Raw genomic sequence first — 23,458 nt, forward strand, 5'->3', positions numbered from 1 at the left:
GAGAGGGAGACCAAGAAGAACATACATGAACCAACTTAAGGAAAAGATAAACGTCGTGTCGTATCAGGCGGTCAAACGAAAGGCTCAGGAAAGAGATGCTCCACCGACAAGAGCTAGGCTCTTAAATTAATGATGATGATAAGACGGCCATTAAAAATAGTTTTGGTTGACGTGATAATTTAATTTGACCTAAACAGAATTAAATAATGAACGCGGAGATTCAAATAGGCTATTCATCACAAAAAAAACCGGACAAGTGCGAGTCGGACTCGCCTACCGCGGGTCCCGTACATTTTTTTTTACTATACAGGTTGGCTAAAAATTAAGTGAATTCCCGTTGCCAGGGAGGTTTTGGGATTATACTGAGCAACTTTTACTATGGGACCAATCGCGAAAGATATTTACCTTCCCATAGAAAATGAACCAGCCAAAACGTATGAAGAAACAGCCGACTTTTTTTTCGCGATATCGTGGTTGTTGGTCCCATAGTAAAAGTTGCTCAGTATAATGCCAAAACCTCCCTGGCAACGGGAATGCACGTATTTTTTAGCCACCGTGTAGATAGGTAGGAGCAAAAATACCCTAAACAATGTGTATCTTGTGCTCCTTATTCATAGCTTCGTTTTATATAGAACAAAATTTCATAGTTTAAAAAAATTCAAAATTTCCTTAAAATGGAGCAAATATTGGAGCAAAGTAGGGCCATTTTACGGTAGGTATGATCTAGCATTGGCTCATTTCATTACAATCCCATATTTGGCACTGCCGGTAGTACTATTAATTATTCTGTGACTGCCGTAACTTTTTATGTCGCTGAGCCCAGGTAAACACTATAAGCATCTCATTTCTTGGGCGGTTTGAGAACCGGGACTAGATTGTATGGTAATTTCAGGTTCCGTTGTATAAGTGGTGGTCTCGAGATGCCACCGCGCAAGTAATCCTGCTAACTATAGGGTACATTGAGATTGAAGCTTTAGGCCAGATTTCATTATAATAGTAAGATTAAAGTTATTGTAAATTCCTATATATTCAATCTGTTTTGGGGTTCCGTACCCAAACGGTAAAAACGGGACCCTGTACTATGACTCCGCTGTCCGTCTGTCTGTCTGTCCGTCTGTCTGTCACGAGGCTGTATCTCATGAACCGTGATAGTATTTATTACATGTATTACAACAAATACTAAAACCTTATACCGTACCTTTGAATACGGAACCCTAAAAAGATTGATTTATTGAAGACGTTTCTGCCATCATATTTAGATTGCTCACACTACAATTACTTTCAGATCTAGATTTATCTAAACAAGAAGGTGAAAGGCATTACGTAAGTACTTGTGTAATAAGTAATAACAGTACATAAGTGGGATGGGAAAATGTGCTTTTATAATCGTGACTCGAGTGGAATAGAATGTAAAACAAACAAAAAAGTTTGAAACACACATTAACATACATTTAATTATGTTATTTTCGTAAACCTCTTCCTCTTGTTAATATGTATATCAATTATATGTTTAATAAATATATAAATTTTTACGAAATAATAGCCCCAGCACCAGCCCCAGCCCCGGGCACTGGAGGCCTTGATTTTTTTTCCTTTGTGTGTAATATTTATATCGTTTATAATTTAAATAGTAGTGTGACTACTTGTAAAAAACTATGGGACCAACCCCGAAATCGCGAAAAAAAAAATTTGGCTGTTTCATACATTTTAGCTGGTCCATTTTCTATGGGAGGATAAATTTTTTTTCGCGATTTCGTTGTTGGTCCCATAGTAAAAGACGTTCAATATAATCCCAAAACTTCCCTGGCAACGGGAATGCCCTTATTTTTTAGCCACCCTGTATACGCTTCTTAAGATGTTTATCCTTGTTTCTTTATTTTTATTTCTAACTTCTTAATATTCCTTTTTGAACATTTTAACGTGTTGATTTCTTTCATTTACTTCCTTTTATCCTGTCCTTTGACGTTTAACTTAGAACGGGAAATATTTTATGTTTTTGTATTGTAAATAATCTTGATCAACATCATTAAATTCGTATTAAAAGACGATTTTTCTGAGAATGCTACGAAGCCGTATTTTGTTTTGATACTTAATTAAGGATTGATTTACCCCGCGCCGCATCGCTTCGCTTCGCGTTAGGGTGTTGTTAGCCTACGTAGTACGCTGCGTAACAGTCACGCCTACTGGAATGAAATGAAGACATGCAGGCAAACCAAAGAAATTCTACCGGAACTGAACCACAAACTTACCAAAATATTACTGAAAACACCAAGAAGCCAACTACGTAAAATAGTAGGATTAATAACAGGACATAACACACTAAACAAACACCTACATATTATGGGTAAAACGGACAGCCCCATGTGCAGAGCGTGCATGGCAGAAGAAGAAACAACAAAACATATTCTCCTAGACTGTAAACAGGTAGAAGTATATAGGAGCAAATACCTAGGGAATCCATGCACACTAAAGGAAGCAACTAGCAACCTGAAGACCTTGCTAGGCTTCGTGGAGGAGCTGGGGTGGTTAGAGTAGCGCTACCTCGTTTCACGCAAAATAGGTACATTGGATGTCGAGTTGCGGAAAATGCCCAGCAAAACTAACTAACTAACTAACTAACAGTCACGCCTGAACGAAGATATAGTCTAGTGGGGTAACTGGGGATAGAAGGACATCTTTAGTCTTTTTTTTTATGAACTAATGTATTTGAATTTTTTTATTGATAGGAGCTTTCGTCTTATAGTTGGGCGGGTTTACGGTACTAAATTCGTAAACGAATATATGTGCCATTTTCAACCAAAAGGGTACTTATTGTCGCTTATCAGTAAGGCGCTATTTCCATATGGCTTCAATTAGAAATCAACCTTATCAACAAGCGACAATGTGGTACCTTTTGGTTGAAAACGTCACATATAGCTTTTGAGTAACATTAAGGGCTTAAGGGCTAAAACTCACCTGTTATTTATTCAACGCAGACTTTGTTGAAAACTGAAACAACAAGAAAAATTAAATTGGAAGGATAATTGAATCAAAACATTAAAGCTAACAGCTGATTAAAACAAACGATAAATTGCAAACAGAGTTCGTTAAATAAAACCGGCCAAGTGCGAGTCGGACTCACGCACGGAGAGTTCCGTACCGTTACGCAAAAACGGCAAAAAAATCATGTTTGTTGCATGGAAGCGCCACTTAAATATTTATTTTATTCTGTTTTTAGTATTTGTTGTTATATCGGCAACAGAAATACATCATCTGTGAAATTCTCAACTGTCTAGCTATCACGGTTTATGCGACCTGAGACAGAGCCTGGTGACAGACAGATGGACAGACAGACGGACGGACAGACGGACAGTGGAGTCTTAGTAATAGGGTCCCGTTTTTACCCTTCGGTTACGGAACCCTAAAAATAAACGTACAAAATATCAATCCATCAAAATTACTTTCAGTGAAAAGTATTTGTAGTGACTTTTATACCTTTCACATTTGGTTTTATTCGTTTTAAGCTTAAGTGATTTCTTTGTTAAATAGCCCGTTTATCTGGAATCTTAATACAATTGTCGGTAAATCATGCATGAAAATAGATTTAAATAAAATTTATAAGAATACAAAACACAAAGAACCATTAACCATACCTATTTAAGATTGTTATTTAGGCAATGAATAATATAAGATTAATAAGTTATTTATTTTAATTTATTAATATTACGTCACGTCACAAATGTAATAATTAGAAATACATATAAAACTTAAAAAACTAAAACTAAAAATAAATAAAACTAATCTTAAAATAAATACCTAAAAACTAATCCCCTGCGGCACGCGGCACGGTGCCGTAGATGCTGGCAGCATTTCCTCGCTGTATTGCAATGCTTACTCTTTGTGCGAGGAAGCTGCCAGCTCTACGATCACCAGTGACATCTATAATTTTTGAAAATAGTTATTTATTAAATATCGTTAAACATATTAAGTATGTAGCTTAGTTTTAAGTCAGGTACCCACTGAAAGTGAGCGTCATGGCTTGCCATCATATTATGCTGAGTTCCCTGGGGATCCTATTTAGCATCTTAGTTTGTGTTGTATGTGTTTCTCAAAGTATTGTCAAACGTTTTAGGATGTTATATAAATGTATTTTTTTCTTTCTTTCTTTCTAAAACACATTTCGATCATTCCTAATACCTAAAACGAAAATTCATTCAAAAAAATTATCTTTCTCGTAGACGAGCAAAGTTACCCCTTGGGCCAAAGTTACCCACATTTATTAATAAACATCCGTCTAACATTGTTCATTACTTTACATGAACTAAAGCAATCTCGAACATAATTGGAAAACGCTCGAAGCGTAATCAAACAGATATAGCAGAAACTAAACAAGAAAATATTGTTCCAACTCGACAGGAGCCAGAGGCTACTAAATAGTGAAGACTGACGACCCCCACACAACGCTATTAAATTTAGTATAATGGTCGTAACTTTATTATTTTTGCATGCTGCATGATTGGTCATAAGAATCTAGTCATAGCTATAGGTAATACTTATTATTGCTATGCCTATTCAGGATGTGCTGATCAAAAATTGTTTTAATACATCTTTATTGTACCGCATTCAAATGTGCTATTGTACCGCATTCAAGAGGGGAAAAAAACGCCGCGAGAATCGTAGATGGCGCTTAGTTTTATTTTTACATATTAGTTATTTTCCTTTGTTACACGAGTTTACTGCAATATACACTTTCTAAAATAGGACTTGTCGAACGGCTGCCATAGCCACAAAATTACTAATTAATAGCGCAATCTTCTTAGTTACCTTCTCAGAGAGCTTACTAGATGCCGGCATAACTAAATTAAAAATACGCCTAACAAGCTTTTATTATGCTTTCATTGCCCCGTTGAGATGACAGCGGTCTGACCACGCCAATTTTACTTTTCGAAGTGATAAATAGCAATAAGGTATCAATTTTAATACGCACAAATCTAGAATGCATAAAAAAAAACCTCAACGCAATGAAACGGGTCAACCAATTTTAATAAAATGTGTCTAAGAAGCAGCACTAGAAAACCTGCATACGAAAAATAAAAATCTCATCCAAATCGGTTTACCTACCCGTTTCAGACCTACGATGCCACAGACAGATACACACACATAGCGAACCAACTAATAACGCCCATTTTTTGCGTTACGAAGGGTTCCGTACCATTACGCAAAAAACGGAAAAAAATCGCGTTTGTTGTATAGGAGCCCCACTGTAATATATTTTTTAATACAGTTGCTCAAAAAGTGCTACTTTTCGTGGCTGTTTAGCGTGCGGAAAGTTGGTTTTCGCGAACTAGTGCTTTTTACTTTCCAAGTTTTTTAAATTTTTACTTGTTCCAATTCATGACTACTTATTGATGAGTGTTAATATTAGTTTCCTTTAAACGTCGTAATCAACATAAAAACCTACTGTTAATGTAAGAATACGAAAAAAATGCATATTTCATATTTTATGATTTTCATATTTTCATCATTATAAGTATTATAACACGTTTATTTTTTTTATGTTGAAAAACCGTTCTTAATAAGTTGTCTGAATGGAACGGAACGCCTGTCAATAAAGAAGAGGCGTATTTTCTTACTGCAAGAATGTTTTAAGTTTCCAAAGGCAACATTCGATATTGTTTTTATAAATATACGATACACAAATAATCGTAAATAACGATATTTAGGTAATAATAGTACAATGTTTTAATATTTACAATTGTTTCTGTCTTATAGAACATGCATTTGAAAAAAAAAACTTTCATTGAAGTGGGTTCAATAAAAATCTATTCTAGTCGAATAAAAGCTATAAAAACACCTCTTCATAATGTCAATGTAAATAATGTCACAGAATTAATAACATAAAAGATTCGAATTCCATTCCTTACTTGTTGCTTTTCTTATTTTTTCGCAACTGTATTAAAAAACGTCGTTCGATACACGGGCGGAAATGTCATTCTTGTAATGACATACTTTCCGCACTAGCATCGAAATGTACTATTTTTTTGTTTTTTGTTTTTGTTGTTATAGCGGCATCAGAAATACATCATCTGTGAAAATTTCAACTGTCCAGCTATCACGGTTCATGAGAGACAGACAGACAGACAGACGGACGGACAGCGGAGTCTTAGTAATAGGATCCCGTGTTTACCCTTTGGGTGCGGAACCCTAATAAACAGCGCCACCTAAAACAATGATGCGGTGTGCAGGGCACTCGGTGTTGTATTGCGGTTGTCAGTTTTTTGTATGTTTACTACTCTCCGCTGAAACTATGTTCCGCCGTATCGCAGTTAATTAAATTTTGCTTGCACGAGATTAAAATCGAATCGGATGTTATGTGAACACTGAATGTTTTTGTGTATGAATAGTGAATTTTGGTGTTGCCTTGCGGAATATACAGGGAGGCTAAAAAATAAGTGCATTCCCGTTGCCAGGAAGGTTTTAGGATTATACTGAGCAACTTTTACTATGGGACCAACCACGAAATCGCGAAAAAAAAATGTTTTCCTCCCATTGAAAATGCACCAGCCAAAATGTATGAAACAGCCAAAATTTTTTTCGCGACTTCGGGGTTGATCCCATAGTAAAAGTTGCTCAGTAGAATCCCAAAACCTCCCTGGCAACGGGAATGGACTTATTTGTTAGCCAACTTGTATAGGGTCGAACTTCGAAATCAAAAGAACTATGAGGGGTCAGTAATAATAATAATTTATAAGATGGTTCTAGCGCTGGCAATATCTAAGGGAGTGTTGAGCCAATCACAAACAAGAACCAGGCGTTGCGCATGGCTCAGTCCGCAATTTCGTCGCGTCGCTACAAGTACATGCGGCCCACACCAATTTTGGTGCCTAACAGTAGTAGTTGCCGCGCACCGCTACGGAACGCACCTGTTCGCGCTTGCGCCACCTTGCGGTCATATCTGTCGCAATAGACGCGTTTTGCTAGAGGGTGAACCTTCTGTACTATTATTTATTCTGTGCAAGAACTACAACGTCTACAACCAACCAGAGATCGCGACGCTAGCGCCGAAGTTACACACGTACGCCACTCATCTCGGAGCGACGATAGAAACTAGGTCTCTTGTATGTAAACCACGAACAAGAACATAAACTTGTACAGAAAAGAATTAAAAATAATGGCAAACTCAATCACAAGTTTCCTTTTAAAATAGCGCAAACAAAGATCCGAAACATGCTGTCGCCAAAAGCGACTAAAAACAATAGTGAGTGAAACCGTACTGATCTAAATATTTTGCAAACAAAGATATTCAAAATATTCTTTATGTTTCTTTTACCCATCCTTAGCCAAAGGGCAACTCAAAATCCCTGTTTAATTAGCATAATGCTCTAGTCAACACGTTCAGCAGCTAGTCAAAACGTTCCGAATTTTAATTACACACACAGAGGTATCAAAACAAACTCCAGAGGAAATACCTCAGATTGAAAGTTAATTAGATTCACTTCCCACTGGAGTAGTGATGGGGCTTTTGCGGGAATGTTGGGAAAATTTTACAGTATTGTTTTTACACTTCCCGCCTTCTTTCCCCTAGACCGGTAGTTCCATTTACTTGGGGTCGGCCCTCGTCCGCATGGAATTGTTTACTCTCGCCACATTTGAACTTTTTTTAATGATATACGAGCAGACGAATCGCATGATGACGGTAAGCAATGACTGATGTTATGGAATAGGTAATTCCGTAATATTACATACATAGAAAGAAAGGAAGGAGGTTAGCAGCGTAAGCTTAAGACGCCGGTACGATTCCGGCTCCTGGAGGGCTTGGTCGCTTTTTCTTGAGTATATGACAATTTATGTTTACAAATTATATATAGTACTTAAAAACACAAATCAAAATATTTAATTTAACATTTATGTGTAGTAAGTGGTTTAAAAATGTTTTGTCTACCCCAAACTTTTTCATACACTTTTCATCGGGTAGTCACACAAATCTGTTTTGACATTTTGCTGGGACGCCAGTAAGCCGCGACCACGACCAGTGAAACCTGTGTCGAAACGTCGGTAAGGTAACAAAATAAATTCGCGATAGACCCGATCATAAATGTGATTTAATAAGAATTCAGTGAACCTAAATTTTGGGAAAATCCCGTTCCCACAATGTTCCCTCAAATGAACCTCAATTTAGGGAATATCCCGTTCCCGCAATGTTCCCTCCATCGCGGCACACCACTACACAATGAGTACGGAGAAATTAATAGCAGATGAAATTTTAAGGAACAAAGGAAATTTAACGAATACGACGATTACGGTCGGAGGGCAACTGAGTGAATTTAGAGACCTTATTTTATATAAATATTCAATTGATTATGCAGAGGAATGACCGAGTAGGTTTTGATATTTAATTTGGACGCCGTTTTGTTCAATGTAGGTAGGTAATTTACTTTTATTAAGAGTTACACGAATCATCCGCAAAAAAGCCGCTCTCGTACAATAGAGTTAACGCTGTCATTTCATAACGACATGCTTAATTTACGTAACAATCTATATGTCGTACTTTAAAAGTAAATCACCAAGAAAAGTCTTAATAAGTCTTATTTTATTTATTTTCGCCCTCTTTTATAAATTTATTGACTTTAGTCTATTGTACGCAGTGCTATATTTGTCTACCGTTCTTCATCAATTCTCATCTACTCAAAGGTTAACTGGAAGAAATCCCTTAAAGGGATAAGTTCGCCTTTGTACTGCCTATTTCTGTGCCATATTTGTGTTCTATGTCTTTGTACAATAAAGAGTTTTATACATACATACATACAAAAGTAAATCACCGAGGCAAGTAAATATATAAATGTAAATAAGTAAATGTATAAATGTGTCTGTAATATTTAAGGATTTTGGATTTAAATTTTGGCAATTATATAACCATAGGTAAACTACATCAATTAATATGATATGATATTTATTTATTTCATAATATTACATTACATTATAAATTATTATGTCAATATAGATATAAGAATTAATATTATGATCGTCAAGAGTACAGTAAATATTACTTTTTTAAGTAAACATAAAACAAATGAAGCTGATTAAATATCAAGATCGATAAGTCATTTAAACAATGTAGGTAATCTGTAATATTATCTTTCTTTTACCAATCAATAGAACCATAAAAGCGTAATAGCCGTGTCCGTCTTGAAAATGGGAGCTACCGATATTACCTAGGTACAGGTAACAAAGAGCAACAATGGCCATTCTACTTGGTTACCGGCCACGAGAACGAACACAGCAGCAAAAACCTACAAAAGTAACTTTACTTATCGATCCAATTCGATAAGTCGAGAAATGCTTCTGTGACAAAAGGCAGTTTACACATATATTTTCACCTCAGCAGCTCGAACAAGCCTACTTTCGTCACTCCCTGGAGTGAGGAAAGTGCGACTTTCCTCACTCCAGGGAGTGAAACAATGTAGCTTTTTAATTTAGTGAAGGCCATGAACTTCATACTACGGGTACGGTACGGTATACATATACGTCTAGTCTCGTATCGTATCGTATCTTATCGTACCTATCGTACATATTATAATACTTTTTTTTTCTGTTCATTCTGTGTAATTCGAAATACATTTTAACCTTTAATATGTTCTCACTACTGAGGTGAAAAATTATGTGTGCAACACGAGAGCAGTTATTTTACATCTCGTGTTTTTGAGTCCCTCGCTACGCTCAAGATTCTACCTTAGAATCTTTCGCTTTCTCGGGACTCAAAATAAACACTCGCAAGAAAAACCAACTTTCCTCTCTTGTTGCACAAATATCTATTTACAACTACCGTAACTAGGAAAAAAATATGATAAGCGACATACGAGGGTGTTTACATTTGCAAATTCACCATATGTTATACGCGTAAGTTACTTACGTGAGTAAAACTTACAAGTGTAAATCCGGCCTCACGCTGCGTCTTACGTAAGCGAACAACTAGCGAACGCGAAGCGGCGCGGCGCGGCGGGTTCACGGCGTTCGCGTTCGCAACAAGATTGCCCACGTAGGACACTTCTATAGATATCAAAGGATTGTTTCACCCCGCGCCGCATCGCTTCGTTTCGCGTTTGTAGTTCGCCTACGTAGTACCAAAGATAGATATAACTCCGTAGGTAATAGATGGATACAGTCTAAGGAAAAAACGTGCCTCGAAAATCGAGAAAATTTGATTCTCGTTCAGAGGGCGCTACTAGTTTTGGCCTACTGTCGTATAGATGGCGTTGACGGTTTCGTTTGTTATTTAACAATTTTAACGCATATCATTAAAAGAACATGGGTCAAAATCATAAAAATAATTAATGCAAATAAATAAAAACATTTATCTATATTTAAATACATTTTATCGTATTTTTATAAATCTTCATTTTTAGTTTTAAAGTGTGTCGACAGTACCGCTCTAGTATAAGTTACTCTATGCTAGTACGCTGCGTCAGGCACCAGAGGACCTAGCCAAGATGCCAAACGTAATTTCAACGGTAATATCTCTATCACTCTTCCATATTATTGCGACAGGGCATAGTGACAGGCGATGAAAATGCAACCATGCTCCCACCGCAGATTTTTAAAACTACTTTTTATCGATCGCTGCAGAGTTAGCTTGGTCTAACTTTAGTAATTATTCGTGCAGGAATGGCCCAGGCGAGTAGCACGGGTGACTGACATCATAATATAATTCGGATGTTACAAAGTATAGTTGCTCAAATTGTCAGTAAATAAGAACAAAATAAACTATACTCATCCTTTTCTTTTGGGTGCTAGTACTAGTGTAAGACAAAGATAGTATGATTCTCTCTATCTATGTTTGAAATGACAGTCCTTTGACAAACTATCAGTTTGTATTGGCCTCTATGTTTTCGAACGTGTGCCCCGGTAATTAAGTGTCGGGAATGCACGGGCTGATCAAATAAAGCCCGGAGCGGGTGGCTGCCGTGTCTGTAGGTACTTGTGATTTGATTGCAGACGGACTGGCTCAGGCAAGGGCATGACACTTTGATAGAGAAAGATAGTCTTATTGCGAATTCTATAAGAGTAAAAAGAAAATAGTGCTATGCTTTGTCTTTATCACCGACCGGGCATTTTTTCATGGTCGGGTTATGGCATCATGGCATCATAGCAAGGAGGCTATGGCGAAATACCGAAATTTACAAGTGAAAGAGAAAAGACATTGGACATGCAAACCGGATAAATTGCGTAGTATACATTTTATATGAATATTCTTTCTCTTACCCCCGGTCGCTCGGTGGCGCGTCTATAACTACTTGTATATACTATGTCTATAGGCTGAGGTCTTGATAGAGTGGACTGCGATATTTATTAAACGCGCAGAAGGTTTATTAAGATGGTGGCCAAAAAGTTTGTTAACAAATATGTTTGATTGAAATCTTTCCGTTACTTATACAACTTTTATAAAATATCATTTTAAAATGAAAACTACAATTATATAACTATACTGAAACACACCCAAATGTCAATAGAAAACGCCGAGAAATTAAAATTTTCTATGGGAGATCAACCCTTTGCCTACATTATTTAAACCTGCGGCTTTTTTCTACGTACTAATAGTAAATTATAACAAAACGTATTATCTTCAAAATATACTCCTTTACATTTTATACAAAAAACCGGCCAAGTGCGAGTCGGACTCGCGCACGAAGGGTTCCGTACCATTACGGAAAAAAAAGGCAAAAAAATCACGTTTGTTGTATGGGAGCCCCATTTAAATATTTATATTATTCTGGTTTTAGTATTTGTTGTTATAGCGGCAACAGAAATACATCATCTCTGAAAATTTCAACTGTCTAGCTATCACGGTTCATGAGATACAGCCTGGTGACAGACAGACAGACGGACAGACGGACAGACGGACAGACGGACAGCGGAGTCTTAGTAATAGGGTCCCGTTTTTACCCTTTGGGTACGGAACCCTAAAAACGTAAAGAGCAAAAAATAGGCTATTGTAAGCACAACTATGTCAAAAACAATATAAGAATATAACTGTATTCTTTTTCAAATGAAGCTTTAGTACCTACCTACTAACTCGATTGAAAATACTTTTTGTTAAATACTTACTTCGTTCGTTAATATTTGGATTGTCTAACTTATATGGTGTTGTGGCCAAGCGGTTATTTTTAGACAGTTATTTATACTCGTTCTGTATATAGAAACAGCTTTTGAACATGGCTTTGACCTCAAAGATATTTTAAAAAGCTGCGCACCGTTGGCAACAGTTCCTCATAACAGCATCAGAATCAGATGGGAGATTTAAGATAGGAGTACGCTCTTTCCTTGTATGTTTTCGTTCGTAGCAAAAATTACCAATATCAAACCAATGTCAAAATGAAAAATTGTCCTATTCTAATAGAAACAGTTCTATCCATTCCATGTTCTATCGTGCTGAGATCGCAGTAGGCTCGCCGCAAGTCATTCGATCCTCGGTCAGTGGATACTCGCTTTCGTTGAACGTTAAACAAATAATAAATGAATGAATGAATGTGTCACTTCTATCCATTCACTGCTCTATGGTACGGAGATCGCAGTAGCCTCGCCGCAGGTCATTCGATCCTCGGTCAGTGGATACTCGCTTTCTTTGTACGTTAAACAAATAATGAATGAATGAATGTGTCACTTCTATCCATTCACCGCTCTATGGTACGTAGATCACAGTAGCCTCGCCGCAGGTCATTCGATCCTCGGTCCGTGGATACTCGCTTTCTTTGTACGTTAAACAAATAAATGAATGAGTGAATGTGTCCCTTCTATCCATTCACTGCTCTATGGTACGGAGATCGCAGTAGCCTCGCCGCAGGTCATTCGAGCCTCGGTCAGTGGATACTCGCTTTCTTTGTACGTTAAACAAATAATGAATGAATGAATGTGTCACTTCTATCCATTCACCGCTCTATGGTACGAAGATCGCAGTAGCCTCGCCGCAGGTCATTCGATCCTCGGTCAGTGGATACTCGCTTTCGTTGTACTTAAACGTACGTTTAAGCGTGGAATACACGCGATGTGGCTTCGTGTATTGAGGTAAGGGGCATTCCAGGAAAGTCTTGGATACGTGTCGCTATTTTTCAACACTTGTGATAAAGTTAAGATGCCAATATTTAGCATGATAACGTTTGATAACTTAGGTTTAAATTAAACGGTATATACTTTACAGATCAGTTATGTAGGTTATTAAGGTAGCTTCGATACGTTTCACGTATCCGACAAAGTAGACATTTTCGTGGAATGTGACCCATGTTGGGGAAACTGGGTTTGTAAGCTTCATTTTGGTGGTGTCCCACTCGGGGACCTGCCTTTTAGTCATACTTGTTATGAACAAAATGCTGCACTTCATGATAAAAGCAAGCCGCTTTGCACAGTGATAGTAGGGACCAAACTGAGCGATTTGACCCGCAGCAGCGGCAGTTTCACCCCTTAGGAACAGAGATGGCGCCACTTCTTTAAAAAATATTTCAAAAAATTCTACAAGCTAAACCAATGAACCGATTTAAATGTTTAATATCTCAAATGAAAGCGCATTATATACATTACTTTTAAAAAAATACTCAAAAAATATATACTCAATACTTTTGATAAAAACGGGAATTTTAAGTTTATTTTTTTACTCGATTGATAGTTTTTACTTGATTTCTCAAAAAAATTGTATGGAATATGAATAGTTTAATGCATGTATATATTACTGAATAAATAACAAGTATTATAAAAAAAACCCGACACCGATATCTCATACTTCTCGAAATATGAAAGTTTGAATGTGAGTGTAAATTTCTGTAAGATATATTGCAAATAATTCTACAAGCTAAACTATTTGACCGATTTTAATGTTTAATATCTCAAATAAAAGCGCATTATATATACTACTTATAAAAAAATATTCTAAAAACATATACTGACTACTTTTGGCAAAAAACGGCATCTTAAGTTTTTTTTCTTACTCGATTGATAGTTTTTACTTGATTTCATAAAAAAAATTATGGAACATGAATAGTTTAATAAATATATATATAGTACTGAGTATATAAAAGTATTACAAAAAAACCCGACACCCATACCTTTCATTCTTCACGAAATATTTAAGTTCAATTATGCACGTTCTTACAAATAAATTCTTTAAAAGAAATCTTCAACCACAGTAAGTGCACTGATTTTAATATGAAATGTGCCATATAAAAAGAAATCACCCAATTTATTTTAATAAATAAAAAATTAATAAATAAAAACTGAATAAAGTTTTTTCCTGGTGCTGAATTACAAAAAAATATAACAAATCTAAAATAAGGAATTATTTTTATTTAAAGTGACTACATTTGTAAACAAAAAACTTAAATGTCCTCTTCGGGTTCACCGGTAGATGTAGAACTGAAAAAAAAAGTCGTTTTAAGAAGTACTCGTACCATTTGAATACTACAAAATCACCGATCATACATGAACTGGTTGCTGTAGATTACTGTTGGAAAATTTTTGTGCCTGTAGATTTAATGTTGAATTATTTTTGTGCCTAGTTGATTACCATTAAACCTATAATTTTGTGCCAGACCTATAATCAGTGGTCAGCATGCAAAATAACTCTGGATTGAAAATTACATTAACTTACTTTTGATTTGTACAGCCACCTTTGCATGATTTACACTGGGCTGTGCATGGTAAGCTGACGCGACGACACTCACAACGCATAGTTTCGCAGCCAGATTTGCAGCCACAATGGTCCAAGAGGCTTAATTGCGACCAAATATCGCTGTAACTGCCGACCATTCCGGAGTCCAACTCTCTTTTTCCTCAGTCCATCCTCAAGAAGATGGACACGGTATGGAAACTTCTGGTTTCATAGCGTTTCCCCATATATGGCCCGCTTGGTAAGCGGCTCGAAGTGCATGTTTATAGAGAGCAGCTGATGTAGGTGGCAGGCTTGACACAAGCTTGTTTTTTGAAGCAAACAAATATTTGTGAACTTCATTTACGTTTATGTGTTCCGTTTGGCCAAACAATAACACAAATCTAGGGTTACTTTATACTAAAATTAAAATATGTAGTTACACACCTGACAACTGACAAAATCAAAAACTTAAAAGTTGACATAGTCCTATTTTCCCGTCTTTTTATAGTGGCCAGAGAAAGGCAGCTTGATCTGAACGAATTCTTCCAGTACGAAAACCAAATTTGTCCACCTTCGTTATCAGTCAATGGAGGGCGTCGTACAGGGAACAAATCTGATTTGGCCGAGAAATTAGAACCTGCCAACCCTGCCACCTACATCAGCTGCTCTCTATAAACATGCACTTCGAGCAGCTTACCAAGAGGGCCATATATGGGGAAACGCTCTGAAACTAGAAGTTTGCATACCATGTACATCTTTTTGGGGATGGACTGAGGAAAAAGAGAGTTGGACTCCGGAATGGTCGGCATTTACAGCGATTTGGTCTCAATTAAGCCTCTTGGACCATTGTGGCTGCAAATCTGGATGCGAAACTATGCATTGTGGGTGTCGTCGCGTCAGCTGGCCATACACAGCCCAGTGTAAATCATGCAAATGTGGCTGTACAAATTAAAAGTAAGTTAATGTAATTTTCAATCCAGGGTTATTTTGCATGCTGACCACTAATTATAGGTCTGGCACAAAATTATAGGTTTAATGGTTATCAACTAGGCACAAAAATAATTCAACAGTAATCTACAGCAACCAGTTCATGTATGATCAGTGATTTTGTAGTATTGGAATGGTACAAGTACTTAACAAAACGACTTTTCTTTTTCAGTTTTACATCTACCGTGAACCATATAATTTGACATCACCTAATAATAATTAGTTGCCCGTTTATTTTTGTATTTAATACACTGACAATTACCTGATTCAATTCGGCTTATATGTATAAAAACTACTAAATTGACCTACTTTTATATTATACACATAGATTTAAGATTAGATCCTAAGTATGCATGTAATATTGCTATGCCCCCACGGGGTCCATGTGGAACTACCAAGAATTTGTAATACCTATAAAACCATGGTTGCAATAAATAAATATGAAATATGAATCCGAAGAGGACATTTAAGTTTTTTGTTTACAAATGTAGTCACTTTAAATAAAAATAATTCCTAATTTTAGATTTGTTATATTTTTTCGTAATTCACCACCAGGAAAAAACTTTATTCAGTTTTTATTTATATTTTTTTGTTTTTTTTATTTTTATATTTATAAATTGGGTGATTTCTTTTCATATGACACATTTCATATTAAAATCAGTGCACTTACTGCGGTAGAAGATTTCTTTTAAAGGATTTATTTGTAAGAACGTGCATAATTGAACTTCAATATTTCGTGAAGAATGAAAGGTATGGGTGTCGGGTTTTTTTGTAATACTTTTATATACTCAGTACTATATATATTTATTAAACTATTCATGTTCCATAATATTTTTTTTAAGAAATCAAGTAAAAACTATCAATCAAGTAAGAAAAAAAACTTAAGATGCCGTTTTTTGCCAAAAGGGTTCAGTATATGTTTTATGAGTATTTTTTTATAAGTAATGTATATAAAGAGCTTTTATTTGAGATATTAAACATTGAAATCGGTCAAATAGTTAAGCTTGTAGAATTTTTTGAAATATGTTTTGAAGAAATTTACACTCACATTCAAACTTTTATATTTCGTGAAGTATGCGAGGTATCGGTGTCGGGTTTTTTTTATAATACTTGTTATTTATTCAGTAATATATACATGCATTAAGCTATTCATGTTCTTTACATTTTTTTTGAGAAACCAAGTAAAAACTATCAATCGAGTAAAAAAAAAACTTAAGATGCCGTTTTTTGTCGAAAGTAATCAGTATATATTTTTTGAGTATTTTTTTAAAAGTAATGTATATAATGAGCTTTCATTTGAGATATTAAACATTGAAATCGGTTCATTGGTTTAGCTTGTAGAATTTTTTGAAATATTTTTTAAAGAAGTGGCGACATCTCTGTTCCTAAGGGGTGAAACTTGCGCTGCTGCGGGTCAAATCACTCAGTTTGGTCCCTACTAGCACTGTGCAAAGCGGCTTGCTTTTATCATGAAGTGCAGCATCCGGGCAAAAAATGGCCATAACAAGTATGACTATTTGCAAGCTTCACCCGGGAAGCTACCTGATTAAAAAAAAGTCAATAGCGGAATCGCAGTTTTAACACGATTAAAGGTTTCCTCCAGATTGTAGTACTCAAGTTAATGTATAAAAATGTGGAGGCGTAACGTTATAGAGATGTGACTCCACAACGGCAACAAACTGTTCATCTGTGCTATCATTTTATAAACATTTTGTGCTTAAAAAAATATTAGATTGTTTAGGTGCTGCTAATTGTGAAATACGGCATCACACAACACAGTATGTGTGTACTATTCCTTATGACGGGTCCAGCGGTCATGTTTTCACTGCCTGACGTGTATACTTGTATACACAGACTCTTACGAGTTACCGATCTGGGAAAGTAATATTTACTTGCCTCGGTGATTTACTTTTCTTTGGATAATACTAATTCATACTGGTACACCCGACATAGATATATGTTACGCAAATGCTTAAAATGATCATACCAAGTATGTTATACCCAAGTCTACGTATAAAATATGTGGAGGCATAATTGACGTATGCACATGAAGCTAAAGGATCCTTCTCTAATGGAAAGCCACATATAAACAAGTTAAACATAAAACAAAATATTTTAAACAACTTTTAAAATAAAAGTACGATGAAAGTATGGAAAAATCAAATCTCAAGAAAGTCTCTATCAGCAAGATTTTCTTTAAAAATAAGTCGTTATCAATGCAAAGTTATGAAAGAAACGTTGAAAACTTCGTAATCGGCTTCCCGAATGCCTTTGACTAAAATATCTTCTTTCAAACGTCTGATACTACTGCGTAATTAAGTAGCTTTTAACTAGAGATGGGCCGAATATGGAGTAAGCCAAATACGAATATTCGGCCGAATGTTCAGTTTAGATCCTACAGAACGGAATATTCGGCTGAATTATTCGGTTCATCTGTATCATTCTAATAAATCATTTGGAAAGTGATGAATTCCCTAGAAACTCAGGGCCTCGCAAGTAAATTTTCAACACTCCAAATAATCAAAATGTGTTTAAATGACAACGGGAAAAAGTATCTGATGAAAGAGAATACTTGAAAAGTTGCGGCGGAGCTTACATTTTAGTGTTAATAAATATTTACCGAATATTCGGCACTTTAACCGAATAATTCGGTCGAACACTATCATTGGAAAACGTGCCGAATATGCTGAATACCGAATACCTAATTACCAACAGTCAGCCTTAGGTTACACAGCATATCTCTGATTAATTTATCTTATGTTATGAGATGTATGATGCTTTGATGCTTAATTTGCATGTTAAAAGGTAAGATGTTAGACGAATTAAAATAGCACAGTAAAGATACGGTTGCGTAAAACGTTAAATACATAATAATTTATGATAGAAAAACTTAAGAACCTAATATTAGCCTAAAACCCGTTCTGCGCCATGCCGGGTCCAAAGGGCCCCCCATCACACTAGTAGCGTTACCCCGCTGTAGGGCGTAGGGCGATGGAGACCAGGGGTCCATTTCTCGATCGGTATTAGCCTAATATTATTAGTGTGTTGCCATGGTAACCCATACGATTTTACACTATTTTACAGTTCGTGGGCTAATCTGGAGGCACGGCCCCCGCCAAGACGAGCAAAGGTGTAGAGTTTGTGAAGTTAGGGCTTGTACAGTTAGAAGCTTGGCTCTACAAAAGATCTGGTAACTTTTTGACAGGAGCCTTATGGTTTTGTCTTGGCAACATTTTACATGAAATGTTTTTGGTGGGATAATATTATTAGTCTAATACCGTTCGAGATATGGGCCCATTGGAAAATTAAATTATAATAGCCAATTTTTTTGTAATGTCATTCTAATAAGATATTTAAATCACATGTGCAGGAATTCTGAAAATATTCTACCAGGAATAAGATTAGAGCTCGTTCCCACTATGTCGGATGTCGGGACGACTTTTAATCGGGTGTCGGCGCCTCTGTTCACACTAGTCGGCTTTCGGGACGATTTTTAATCGGGTGTCGGTGCCTCTGTTCACACTAGTCGGCTGTCGGCCACGACCGCAGCTGGTGCCATTTGAGGTTCTCATTTGACGCGCGGGATCGAGGCACAGGGGGTGCGGCGCGGCCGGGGTCGGTCCGACATCCGACATCACGTGAACAGCGCCGCCGACACGATTTTTTTCCGGACGGAGGGCTGACAAAACACACGATATTTTATGTCGGATCCGACATAAAATCGTTGTCGTTCGTGTGTGAATAGCTTCATATAAAATGTTCTGCCGCTACGACACCTGATTAAAAATCGTTCCGACATCCGACGTAGTGGAAACGAGCTCTAAGGTAGGGAAAGAAAAAAATCTGAATTTTACTTAGATACTTAATTTTTTATTTCAGCTTCTTTTTCAAAATCCGCCATTAAGAAACCGGAAAATATGTACAAGAAAGTTTTTCAGGATCTAAAATTGCTTCAAATTTCATCGTAAGAGATGAAATAACTACAAAATAAAGACGAAAAGGAACAGAAACAACATTTGCCTTTTGCATTTGAATGCTGAGTACTTGAGCGCGGTCAAGCGCAATGTAATTAGGGCAATTGGCCGGTCTATACAAAAAGAGTATTTGCCCAGTTGCTTATGAGTATATACAAAACAATCAGATGCGGTGTTGTAACGCTGTTGGCGTTAAATACACAGAGAACAGCCAAAGTGATAACGCTATTAAAACTATTCTATTCTATTGTAATAGTTATTTTAGATACAAGTGCGGAAAAGAGGAAATTCGAAACGAGTGGCGATAAATTAAAACACGACCGCAGGGAGTGTTTTAAATCGACACGAGTTGCGAATTACCTATTCGCATGTGTATCGAACAACGTTTTACATATGGCCCTTTAAACTTTCGATATATGCACAAAAAGTACACTTTCCGCACTAGTGCGAGAAAGTAGCACCATATGTATTGTAAATAATATAAGACTCACAGGCCGATTCGAACGCACGACACTGATATCAGAATAACATCAGGCCCCTATGGTGACAGGTGCGACAATTTTCGACGTCACTGTTACTGACGTCACAGGCCTCCATAGGCTACGGTAACCGCTTACCATCGGACGGGCGGTGTGCTTGTTCGCCACCAACATTTTAATAATAATAAAAACTCCATTATATTGGCAATAAATAAGTACTTATTTTGCGAAGCTAATGAAAATTCAGTTTATAACAAAAAGAGTATTTTCCCCGGTTGCTGATGTACAGAACACTTAGACGTGATGTAGCCAGTATAATGGGGTTAGCCGGTCGAAGTGTTTAGCAGATGGCGCCAGCATAGCTTGCCCTGTCAATCCCTAGAATTGTGTCAAATTTTTGTTTTTTTTTAAAGCCCTGGATGCCAGCCCTTTAAGCCATATCTCATAGAAAAAGGGGCAAGCTATGATGGCGCCATCTCTGCAAACCTTTGACAGTTGCCAACCCCATTAGATAGTGACCGTCGATGTCATTTAAAATTTTCGCAGATAAGACATTTGTTGTAACAAAACATTTTAGTTCAAATTACGGCCAGCGTTTTACGTACAAAGGTTTTCGAACGCTTCATAATGAATTTATTTATAATCTGTATATAAAATACTTTTTGTCCCAATTTTAGAGACAAAAACAAAACCTTAGGTAATTATATCCGTAAAATTAGGTGTTTCAATTATCTCCGCTCGTGTCTTATAAAAAGTTCTACAGAATGGACTATTCATATTTCAAACTTAGCATCCGCTTTAGTATTTCCAGCCATTAGTTTGCTAAAATATTAACGTGATTCAGAATACATTTAAAATTCGCCGCTAAACTAGGATGTGAAATAACAAAACATGCTAACGCAATAAATCGATTGAGTGTCTCCGGATGTAAATAATTTAAATCACGAATGCACGCATGCATAATACAAGTACGTACCGTCAACCGGGGTGAATAGGGATGGTTGGGGTGAATAGGGACACAACTTAAAATGTGATTTTCCTGACAATTTCTTTAAAAAAAATCCTACACCAAATGTTGATACATTGATTGAAAATAATAGTAGATTTTATATGATACAATTTGTGTGGGTATTTTTTAAGAAATTGTCAGGTAAATAACATTTTGAAATTTTGTCCCTATTCACCCCAGTCATCCCTATTCACCCCGGTTGACGGTATTTGGAAATATCTTGAGACTGAAGAGAACTTCACCTTTAGAATCGTTTGTTCGATTTGAATACATTCTTCTTCTTCTTCACGTGCCATCTCCGTCCAGGAGTTCGGCGCCCATTTGTCTATATGTCTTTCCACCTGTACATGCATGCATACATGCATGTTGAATGCATTACAGATATTTATCAATTACTTAAACTATGTGTTGTATATTATACATTTGAATTAAAAAGTAAAAATTGTCAAATAGTCAATAAATAAAATTACTTAATGAAAGATATAGTAATATTTAAATTTTAACTTTTTTGCTAATTCTTAGAACTCCTCTCATCCATGAGAATGTTCTCGAGAGATTGCGGAAATTCTCAAAAGAAGGAATGTGAATGTTCTGTGAAGGAAGGAAAATGTTCTCACCGGCACAATACTAATCTTACCCAAAGGAGTGATTTTAGTAGAGATAAAAATCAACTTTTTGTAGAAGGTACGAGTAATTTTAATAAAAACGTGAAAAACGTGAAACGTGTAAAATACGTGAGTGACCCGTTATTAATATGTTTAACGAGTAAACTACCCAAATGTACCCTTTAAAATGTAGCGGATTTTTCTGGCATGGCAAATACTCCACCGACAAGAGCCAGGCTAATAAAATAATGATGATGATGAAATAATAAATAGTATATATGTGTGTGACTAATGAGTAATGTATGCAGTCATCAATTATATATTTAATTGCTTTACATTATTGCGTCAATTGCCACAGCCGGTTTAATTTAATAATCTAGATAATAAAATAAATTCAGCATAATAGAATTGTCGCTTGTCGATAAGGTTGATTTCTAATTGAAGCTATATGGAAATAGCGCGTTACTGACAAGCGACAATAAGTACCCTTTTGGTTGAAAATGGCACAAATGAAGGTATTAAAACGAGCTTCAGCTTGCTTGAATTTATGTCAAAGAAAAAATCTAATTTGATTGGCCTATTCGTGTTTAGTGCGAGTTCAAACATTTGCCATTAAACTAAACCCAAGTAGCAATAAATGTATGAACTCCCAATATTTAAACACTTAGAATAAATTTAAAAGTAGAAAAATTACTGCCTTGGGTGAGACTTGAACTCACGGTCATTAATTTAGAATGAGTAGCACATCGTAACTGGTGAATTTCCAATATGACTTGGAACTCCGGTGGCCGTTTAAGAAGTGTAACACTCTTACGGTAGATGTCGCTAGGGTCCCCTAGACCCATATAGTGGGAAGATTTGCTGACTATGGATGAGGTCTTGGTGGCTCAGTTGGCAGAGCGCTGGAGTATCGATCCAGAGGCCGTGAGTTCAAGTCTCACCCAAAGCAGTAATTTTTCTACTTTTAAATTTATTCTAAGCTTAATAGCATCGATCGCAGACGTTTCTGCTTGTTAAAAATTAATTTAAACACTTATCAATGTGTAAACACTAAACAGGCCCCAATGTGAAGGCCAGCTACACTTACCCTTACCCTAATTGACTTTACATAATGTAAGATACTTTAATATGTGACGTTTTCAACCAAAAGTGACCACATTGTCGCTAGTCGATAAGGTTTATTTCAAACTGAAGTTATATGGAAATAGCGCCATATTGACAACTGACAATAAGTACCCTTTTGGTTGAGAATGGCACATATAAATCAGTAAAAAAATACATAAATAAATGTAACCGCACATTCGCAAAACATAAAGAGGACAACACACCGCGTGATAGTGAACATACTCGTAATGATCAATTAGCAGAAGGTGCGGCGGGTATTATTCAAATTAATCATAATCACTTTGCTTAGTTGGCTCGTTAGACGCGATGTCGCCTCTGCTTGTCTTTGGTATAATAATGTCCTAAGACACACGTTTTCATTTAGGTACCGCCATTTCACGTTCAGTTTATCTTTTAATCAGTTTGTCTAAAATTTACGTATTTGAATGATTCGCGGTTAGTTTCACTAGAGGCTAGAGGGTAATATCGGGAGCTCGAAAACAATACAAAAGGTAATCACACTCCATATCCCGGTCAATATAAGTCTAGTGTCTAAAATTTGTTTGTTCTGTTGTTAATAAACTAAAGTAAAACTTGCGTGTTAAATTAGCAATCAAGATATTTTGGAGACGCCACCTCATATCCCATATTCGCGAGTTTCGCGACAGTGATGCCGCAAAGCCGGTCAT

At 36.4% G+C, this 23,458-nt stretch overlaps 1 protein-coding gene across 4 annotated transcripts in view; it reads right to left on the bottom strand.

The window, feature by feature from the left end:
- LOC134745926 (putative polypeptide N-acetylgalactosaminyltransferase 9) overlaps positions 1–23,458 on the bottom strand; it is a 326,047-nt gene that overhangs the window by 188,424 nt on the left and 114,165 nt on the right. For all 4 annotated transcript variants that reach the window (XM_063680044.1, XM_063680046.1, XM_063680045.1 and 1 more), the window contains exon 2: positions 2,956–2,988. The gene's annotated coding sequence lies outside the window, so the exon portion shown is untranslated. The remainder of the gene's footprint in view (positions 1–2,955; positions 2,989–23,458) is intronic.

This window comes from Cydia strobilella, chromosome 12 (genome assembly GCF_947568885.1).
Source record: "Cydia strobilella chromosome 12, ilCydStro3.1, whole genome shotgun sequence".
Taxonomy (NCBI): Eukaryota; Metazoa; Arthropoda; class Insecta; order Lepidoptera; family Tortricidae; genus Cydia; species Cydia strobilella.